At 41.7% G+C, this 9,168-nt stretch overlaps 1 pseudogene; it reads left to right on the plus strand.

The window, feature by feature from the left end:
• Positions 1–8,246: 8,246 nt before the first annotated feature.
• Positions 8,247–8,841, plus strand: LOC147424933 (BTB/POZ domain-containing protein At1g30440 pseudogene; annotated as a pseudogene).
• The last annotated feature ends 327 nt before the right edge of the window (positions 8,842–9,168 follow it).

Here is a 9,168-nt window from a genome sequence, read left to right on the forward strand (position 1 = left end):
CATCTGCCTTCAGTTTTAAAAGATGTACTTGGAGTAGCAAATTCAAAATCTAAAGCTTTAGCAACACCCTGCTCACCAGCACTCACCTTTCTCTTCTTGGACAAAGTAAATGTTTTGCCCAACCTTACTGGTGTTTGAACATCTGTAGGGACTTTTTGTGAGAAAACAGATAACTCACCAAAGTCTTGGAAGAAATCTGGGCTATCCACAGCTTCTCTAGCCTCCTCTGTGTAACCAGCCTCCATCAAATCTTGAAACTGCTTTCTCTTTGCTGGTTCTCCATCAAAAAGCTTGTCCAATTCATCAACCTGCTCTTTACTTTTGTTCTTCTGAAGTTCCGACTCAGCAGCAGTAACAGAGATATTTGGCACCACTATTTCTCCTGCTTTCACCATCCCAACATACTTGAATAATGCAGCTAGGAATGGAGCCAATCTACTGCTGCACTGACGCTTCCTCCTATCTAGAGTAAACACTTCTGCATGAATTTTTTCATGGACCCAATGTGCCCAACTGAAACAACCTCCCTGCTCAACAAATGCAAATGGAGCATAATTCTCTTTTGACATATAGTCAAATTTAGCTAGAAAACACACCCTCTCAAGATACCACTTTAATTGTTCCCTGCAGCCATACTCCACATTTTTGAGCATGTAATACAACCTTGCTCCTTCTCTAGACCCAAACTCCTTCTTTAAAAAATCATCTGAACACTTAGGTGGAACAGCTACTGTTGTGAATGGTAACTTGAAAACTGCAGCAATCACCTGTGGGCACAACACAATCTTATCAGATATTGCTCCTCTGGTCTTCCTCAGCAACTCTGCCTGTGACTTTGCATAAAAATTTCCTTTCCATTCTTTCCATGGCAACATTGCATACTCATAAAGCCCCAACTGTCTGAGCCACTTCTCATTCTTCTTTGTATCAGCTTCCATCTCAATCTTGAGATCTGTGTACGGATCCATCAAACTCTGTAGCATTTTATTTGCCGACAAAGGTGGCGGTTCTTCCTCTGAGACCTCTTCTTCTTCCTCATCGCTTACATCCACCCTCAGGTTAATTCCCTTTCTCCTCAGACTTGTTGCGACAGGCTCTGCCGACTCAGTTTCAGCCTCGGGTCTCATGGCTGCTGCTACCGGCTTTGCTTTAGGGGCCATAGTGCTTGATGAAGGAGTAGATGAAGAAGGCAATTGCAAGAAGTAATCAACAGCTAAGTACTTGCACGGCGAAGAGACTAACATTTCATGCAAATGACGCTGCATGCATCCGCTGAATGACGTGCCCCAATAATTACCTCTAGTGGCAAATAATCTCCCCGCAAACCCAAATATTGTTGATCATTAAACCTTTTACTTCCAGGTTTAAAAATTCCGATCTAGTAAATGCCGATGGACCAAATTCCGATCAACCAACATCCGATGAACCACACTATATGACTGCATACTGGATTATGTTTATGTGAATTGAATCTCCACTCATCAGAACCTTGCCAAGCACTCCTCCTGCCTTCCTTCATGACTTGTTCTCTGTTGAAACCCTTATCAACATCACTTCTAATACCATAGTCACCTGATAGCAATGCTTGCTGACTCTGAAAATCTGTTAATTCAATTGCCTCACACAAAGTAGCTTCTACCACTTTTGGTGTCAACCAGTCAAGGTGAGGTGTTTTACCTTGAAATTTCTTTAACCTGAATCCATTAACTGGTTTGTCCACTCTGGTTCCAAACACATCAGCAACTATAAATGTGCCTTGGCCTAAATCTTCAACAATCTGATAAGGACCCTTATACCTCAAAGTCAATTTCCCTGGGAATGGACCAAGCCTAGAATTATACAGCATCACCCAATCTCCCACTTTAAACAGTTTGAACTTGACATTCATAGCTACCCAGGCTTATCTTCTCCTCTGGATAATCGCAGTGATGTAAGAACTCACCAGCCTGTCCTCTTCTAGCTGCATCAAATACTTACTCCTATGCTTTACTGACAATGCAGGAGACACTTTCTCAGCAGAAATTCTCAAGCTAGGTACCACAAATTCCATAGGTACTATATCTTCCAACCCATAGACCAACATGAACGGTGTCATCCCTGTGGTGACTTTGAAAGCAGTTCTGAATGACCACAGAGTTGAATCCAACTTCAGGTCCCAATCCTTATGATCATCCTGCACAATCTTTTTCAGAATTTTAACCAGACTTTTGTTGCTACTCTCTGCCTGTCCATTGGCCTGGGGATGATATGGGGTAGACTTCTTGTGTAATATCATATGAGTTTTAGTCAGCTCATGTATGACCTCATTCAAAAAATGTGTCCCCCTATCACTCACCAACTCAACTGGACACCCAAATCTTGTCATAATGTTATGATACAAAAACTTTGCCACCCTGGCTGCTTTGTTATCCTTCAGTGCCACAACTTCCACCCACTTAGTACAATAATCTGTAGCAACCAAAATGTACCTGTTCCCCCTAGAGCTAGTGGGCTTCACTAGTCCTTCAAAGTCCATACCCCATTTTTGAAAAGGTTCCAGGGGTAGAATAGGATGATCTGACATCCTGTCCCTATTGTCTGGTTGACCAAACTTCTGACACACCACACATCTTTTGGCATACTCATGTGCATCTTTTAACAAAGTAGGACACCACAAACTTGCCTGCAAAATTTTCTTTCCTGTAATGTCTCCTGAAAAATGTCCACCAGCTTGTCCATAATGAGCTTTCTGTAGAACTGCTAACTGTTCAAATTCTGGAACACACCTTCTTATCACTTGATCAATACCCTTCTTGTATAATGCTCCTGCAATCACCAAAAATGGTCTACTTTTCAATGCAAATTTCTTCTTTTGATCAGGTGAAAACCCTCCAGGCATAACCCCATCAATTAGGTACACCAACATCTGATCATCCCAAGAATCTGGAACTTCCTGCTGAACTGAAAATAAACATGCATCAGGTAACTGATCATCCACACCTGTTGGAGATTCTCCTGTTTCCAGTCTGCTCAAATAATCTTCCACAGCATGGTCTTTCCCAGGAGTATGAATAATCACAAACTCAAATTCTTGCAAAAGCAACATCCACCTTGCTAATCTCCCTGTAAGCATAGGCTTCTTAACCAAGTACAACACAGCTTGGTGATCAACATGAAACATCACCCTATTACTGAGTAAGTAATGCCTGAACTTATTAAATGAATATACCATGCCCAAAGCTTCTCTCTCAGTCACAGTGTAATTCTTTTCTGCTGGTGTCAACATCCTACTTGCATAATACAATGGTCTATACCATCCCTTGACCTTTTCCTGCATCAACACAGCTCCAATTGCAATATCCGATGCATCAACAAAAACATGAAAAGGCAATGTCCAATCAGGAGGCTGCAGTATTGGTGCTACTGATAGCATTTTCTTTAACATTTGAAAGGTTGTCTCCTATGGTTCATCCCATATAAAGGAAACATCTTTCTTTGTAAGATGAGTGAAAGGTGCACATATATTAGCCAAATATCTAATATACCTTGAGTGCCACTTCACCTGGCCCACAAACCTGCTGAGCTCCTTCACATTCTGAGGTGATTTGGCTTCCTGAATTGCTTCAATCTTTTTGGCATCAATGGCCATCCCATCAGCAGATACTACATGTCCCAATAAAATACCACTCCTGATTGCAAGTACACTTTTATATGGATTCAAGGCCATGTGAAACAGTCTGCATCTTTCCAAACATAACTTCAAGTGAACCAAATGCCGATCCTTCTTTCCAAATACTGAAAAGTCATCTACAAAAACCCTCATAAAATCCTGAAGATAAGGTTCAAATGTCTTATGAGCCACAAAGTTGAAGAAAGGTGGACCATTCTTCAAACCAAAACTCATCACTGTATACGCAAATGCTCCCCACTCAGTGATGAAGGCTGTCTTGTGTTGGTCTTCTAGAGCTACCTTAATCTGATTGTAACCTGAAAAATCATCAAGAAAGCTATACATCTCATGTCCAGCTACTGCATCCAACACAGCATCACAAAACGGCATAGGGAATGGATCAGTAATAGTTGCAGCATTTAACTTCCTGTAATCCACACACACCCTCAACTTCCCATTCTTCTTTGGCACAACAATAATTGGTGATAACCATGACACTTCATTAACTGGCTTGATGAATCAACTGCCAATAACTTATCTATTTCCTGCTTTACTTGCTTTGCAAAATTGGGGTTCATTCTGTATCTCTGTTGTATGATCGGTTTAGCATCCTCTCTGAGATTAATGTGATGTTGATGTAGTTCAGGATCAATGCCCTTTACCTGTGAATAATCCCAAGCAAATACATCTTTATACTCTTGCAATAGATGAATCAAATCTTTCAAAAATTCCCCTTCAACATGGATGCTAATTCTGACCATCCTGGGATCTTCTTCAGTTCCCAAATTAAACTCTCTAACTTCATCCTCTTTTACTCTGCTGGAGGTACCAAACCTTTTATCATAGATTTTTTTTGCCATTACCCTTGCTTCCTTCTCCTCTTGATCAATCTGCTCTTTCTGAGGCACCTCGGAATTTTGATCCATCATCTGCAACACTTCTGATCTAGCAATCTCCTGGCCTGGAACTATTTCTACTTCTTCCTCACTTTGATCTTCAACCTTCTGTATTATCCCTTCTACATCAACCTCAAAGAGAGGCACAATAGTGGGATTAGCTCTCAAAAATTCCTCCTCGTCATCATCTTCCACTGCATCTGCCAAGTTTATGGTCTGAGCACATAATGGTTTAGTCTTTGGAGGGATTTGTTTTCTTCCCTGCATTGATATGGTTACTGACTGCTTCCCCTTTTTCATCATGACCACATTTTCTCCCCAACCCTGCTTAACTCTAGCTTGTCTAAACCAGGGTCTTCCCAACAGCATCTTGTAGGAAGAATATGAATCCTTCATTCTAAGTACCACAAAGTTCACAAAGAAAACCATACCTGCAATTTCAATTGCTTGCTGCTTGAGAATGCCTAAAGGCTGGACTCTCCTCTGGTCTGCCATCTTCACTTGAAATGGTGCTGGAGATAATGTTCCTCCTAACTTCAATCTTCTATAAACCTCCTCAGGAAGTATATTCACCCCTGATCCTCCATCCAAAAGCACCTCTTGAAATAGAATGCCTTGAAACATTATTGCCACCACAGGTACTATAAAATCCACATCTGCTGGATCAATCTGCTGCAACATTACTTCAGGATTTTGGTTTGCCAACACTTGGTCTTGCTGACCCTGAAGCTTCTTCAACAATTTCTCTTTAAAGGCTGGAACTATACATAATAATTGATCTAATGACAATTGAAAGGGAGAGTTCACCAGCACCTCAAACCAATCTTTGTCTTCTTTTGTTGGCATCAAACCTGGCTTGTCAAGCTTATGCTGCTTCTTGGATACCTCCAACTCTTCATTCTTCTCTTCTGCATACTGAACCTGCTCTCTCTGCACTTTTTCATGAACCTTATCCCTCACATCTTTCTGCTCTCTCCAATTAATTGGTCCCTTAGCTTTTGCTCTTGTGACTGCCAATGCTTCATCTTCTTCCACCTAACCACATTGGTAACAATCACAACACCATCCTTCTTCATGTTCCTTATGCTCAGCCTAATGTACTATGACTGGCTCTGGTTCCTGCTGCTCCTGAATGTCCACCAAAATAACATTGTCCTGAGCTGGTTGATTATGTTGTGGTTGCTGTTGCACTCCCTGTTGGTCTGCCTGACCAGGCCTCACAATGGGCATCCCTCTTCCTCCCCTGTGTCTAACCCATAATTCACAATTAAGACCAACCCAATGGTCTGGTGATCCACAATAGACATAAGGAATCACTCTATCTCCTCTTCTCTGATTATTGTTTTGCTCTTTCCAAGGAGGTCTGGGAGGTCTAGGTGGTCTATTAAATGGTTGTCTTTCTCTAAATGGAGCTACTTGATTTGCTGCAGCTTCAACTCAACCTCTTCCTGTATTTGGCTGCTCCCTATTCCTGGGGTTAAACCAACACCTAGAGGTGGGATGTCCTTCTTTGTCACATATTTCACAATACAACTTAGCTTTGGGTGCCAACACTGAATAACCAATGCTCTTTAATTTACTCACCAATTCCCCTTCTTGTGTTGCTTTATCCTTTTTGGACTTCTTCTTTGTGCTTTTCTTCTTCTTCTTTGACTTTTCTTCAACATCACTTGACTCAGTGTCATCATCTGAATCAGCATCTTCATCAGTTTCATGGGCATCAGTGGAGTCTGACTGATCATCAGAATCCTCATCCTCTTTGGACCTGCTCTTCATTTTGGGTCTGCCAAGTCTTTTCTTGATTCTGACTGCTGCATCAACTAGTGCAGCAAAACCTGTACCTATATCCACACTTGCCACAGCATTCTTTAAATCTTTCCTCAAACCTATCAAAAAATATCCTGCCAACATCTCATCAGTGGGTCTCTCATTGCCCTGAAGTCTCTCAACCAAAACTCTGAACTTTTGAGCAAAATCTTCAACCACCATATCCCTTTGTCTGATCACCCTGAGTTTCTTCAAAATGTCTGTAGGAGTCTTCTCCTTTCTAAATCTCTGTAAAAAAGCTGCTTTCAAAGCATTATAGGTAGCAAAATGAGCTATACCATATTGGCTAAACCAACTCATGGCTTTGCCTTCTAATGTAGCTGCAAATTGCTCCATCTTTGTTTGGTCATTATGCAAGGCCTGATAACCACTAGCCTGCCACTTTGTTTCAAACTGGGCAGCATGACAGTCTGCATCTTCTTTCAACTTTCCTCTAAATTTGGCTGCTTTCACAGTAGGGTTTGGATGGGCCATGGGAGGATTTTTGGGTGGTCTCCTAGGTCTTTGCCTGGTAGCCCCCTGTAGTGGGTCAAACTGAAGCCTTCTTCTTGTCCCTGCAAGTCTTCGTGTCAAGGCAAGTTCTCCAACAAATTGCCTCACGTGCCTCCCATATGCTCTCACAGAACCCTCAGCCCTTTGGTTCAATAACTCCTGTTCACTGTCACCGAACTCCTCCTCTTCATCAGAGGCATCATCATAATGAAAAGGATCAATATCAAGGTTTCTTGCTTGCGCCCGTGCCCTCGTATAATAAACTCTACCTACTCTCCTCTCTTGTTGTGACATACATGATTCTCCACAGATTCACAACAATAGGATCGCCAAAGTGTTGGGGTTCTTCAACACAAACAGAACTAAAGTGTTGACAACATGTCACACACACTAAAGACAGAGTAAAACAAAGGAAAATACATTCAACTCATCAGCATTTCATTATTCACCAACTTTCGACATAGCAGATTGCAGAACAAGCATGAAGCATAGAGCAAGAGACTACACAGTTGATTCATCTTGGTCCACAGATAGCTTCCATTTCAACCCAAAAATTACATTCTCGTGTGAACCAGCATGACCTTTAAATAGGAACTTCTGACAGTTATAACTGTTACATCCGATTGACCAAAATCCGACTTATCAAATTCCGATTAACTAAGATCCGACTGACTTAGAGTTGATTGATTAAACATAAGTACAAGTACTGATCTGGTGTAGGTTCAACACTCTTCTAGAGCCTTTTTCATATGAGGGCCTGAGCTTTTGATTGCTTTTTGTATACTTTGAGCAAAGAGGTCCCAAGCTTTAGGTCTTTCAAGATTAACATCTTTATTGAGTTTGCTTAGAGATTTCTTGGTAAGACTTTTAAATGTAGGGTCCTTGAACATGTGTGCCCCTGAAACAAGTACCGTCTTACCCCCCTTGGGGGTCTGACCCACGCCATTGGATTTTTTGACTTCCAAGTGTAACGCTAAATGGCTCAACATGCTCTTTGTTGGTACCACCTTCATTTCAAGTAGCAATAGAATCCAATCAGCCTGGTGAGAGCAGTAGCACCTGTTAAGATGGGAAGCCGTTCTGAGAGACTTTGAGTGATACAAGCCATGAAAGTCTGAATAATGTTAGGACGAGGCTAGAACAAGAGCACATGTTGCATCTTAAATAGTCTAAAACAAAAGAATCAGAGAGAGAGAGAGAGAGAGAGAGAGAGAGAGAGAGAGAGACTGAGCTTGACCTAATTTGTGTCTAGATCTGAAGAGCAGGAGGAGATGAAGGACTAAAAAGAAGGTCGAGGCCCCTAATTGCTAGCTATGGTTCTTGTGTGAGTATTGTAGCAACATCAACAACTTCTTTCTACTAATGACTAGCCTAATCATCACATGCAGAAGCTGTAGCCCCAAAAGACCACCCAACCCCTGATCAAGTAATTTCAATCGAGTAGATATTGAGATTCTTCATGTGCACCTTTCACACATTCTGCGTGGTCCTGATGCCTTTGAACTTGCTGTGAAGTTCTGTTATGGAGTCAAGTTGGAGATGACTGCTACAAATGCAGTGGTTGTTGGCGAGGAAAATTTGATTGCATGCACAGAGGGTTTTCTTAACCAGGTCATGCTTGAGAATTGGAAGGAATGTACTAGAGCTTTATATAGCTGTGAAAGTGTATTGATTGAAGCTAAGGAGCTTGGAATTGTAAACATGTGCATAGATGCTATAGTCATGAAGGCATGCATTGACCCTAACCTGCTTGCATGACCAATGCCCAACAACTTGATGCAGAGTCCAAGAGGAATCTTTTTATGGAATGGGATCATCACAAGGGAAAGGGCGAAGAAGCCTCACATGGATTGGTGGCATGAAGACATTGCGATGTTAAGCCTTCCTCTTTACAAGAGGGTGAATATGGCAATGGAAAACCAAGGCCTTAAGTTTGAGAGTGTAGCTGGGGCGCTCATGCATTTTTCTAGAAGCTAAAGACTACACACTGCCACACAAAGAGAGAGAGAGAGAGAGTCAATTGGGGAGCAATGGAACGACGAGAGCCTACAGTTTAATTTATAAATAGAGAGAGAGTGATGATCTAGCTATTTATAAATTAAACTGTAGGCTCCCGTCGTTCCATTGCTTCCCAATTGACTCTCTCTCTCTCTCTCTCTCTCTCTCTCTCTCTCTCTCTCTCTCTCTCTCTCTCTCTCTCTCTCTCTCTCTCTCTCTCTCTCTCTCTCTCTCTCTCTCTAGCGATGATGAGGCTTTCCGTGATTCGCTAGGTGTTGTGCAGAAAACAATCAATTTTTTTATCTA

This window comes from Adiantum capillus-veneris, chromosome 25, assembly GCF_014529385.1.
Source record: "Adiantum capillus-veneris isolate H3 chromosome 25, ASM1452938v2, whole genome shotgun sequence".
Classification (NCBI taxonomy): Eukaryota; Viridiplantae; Streptophyta; class Polypodiopsida; order Polypodiales; family Pteridaceae; genus Adiantum; species Adiantum capillus-veneris.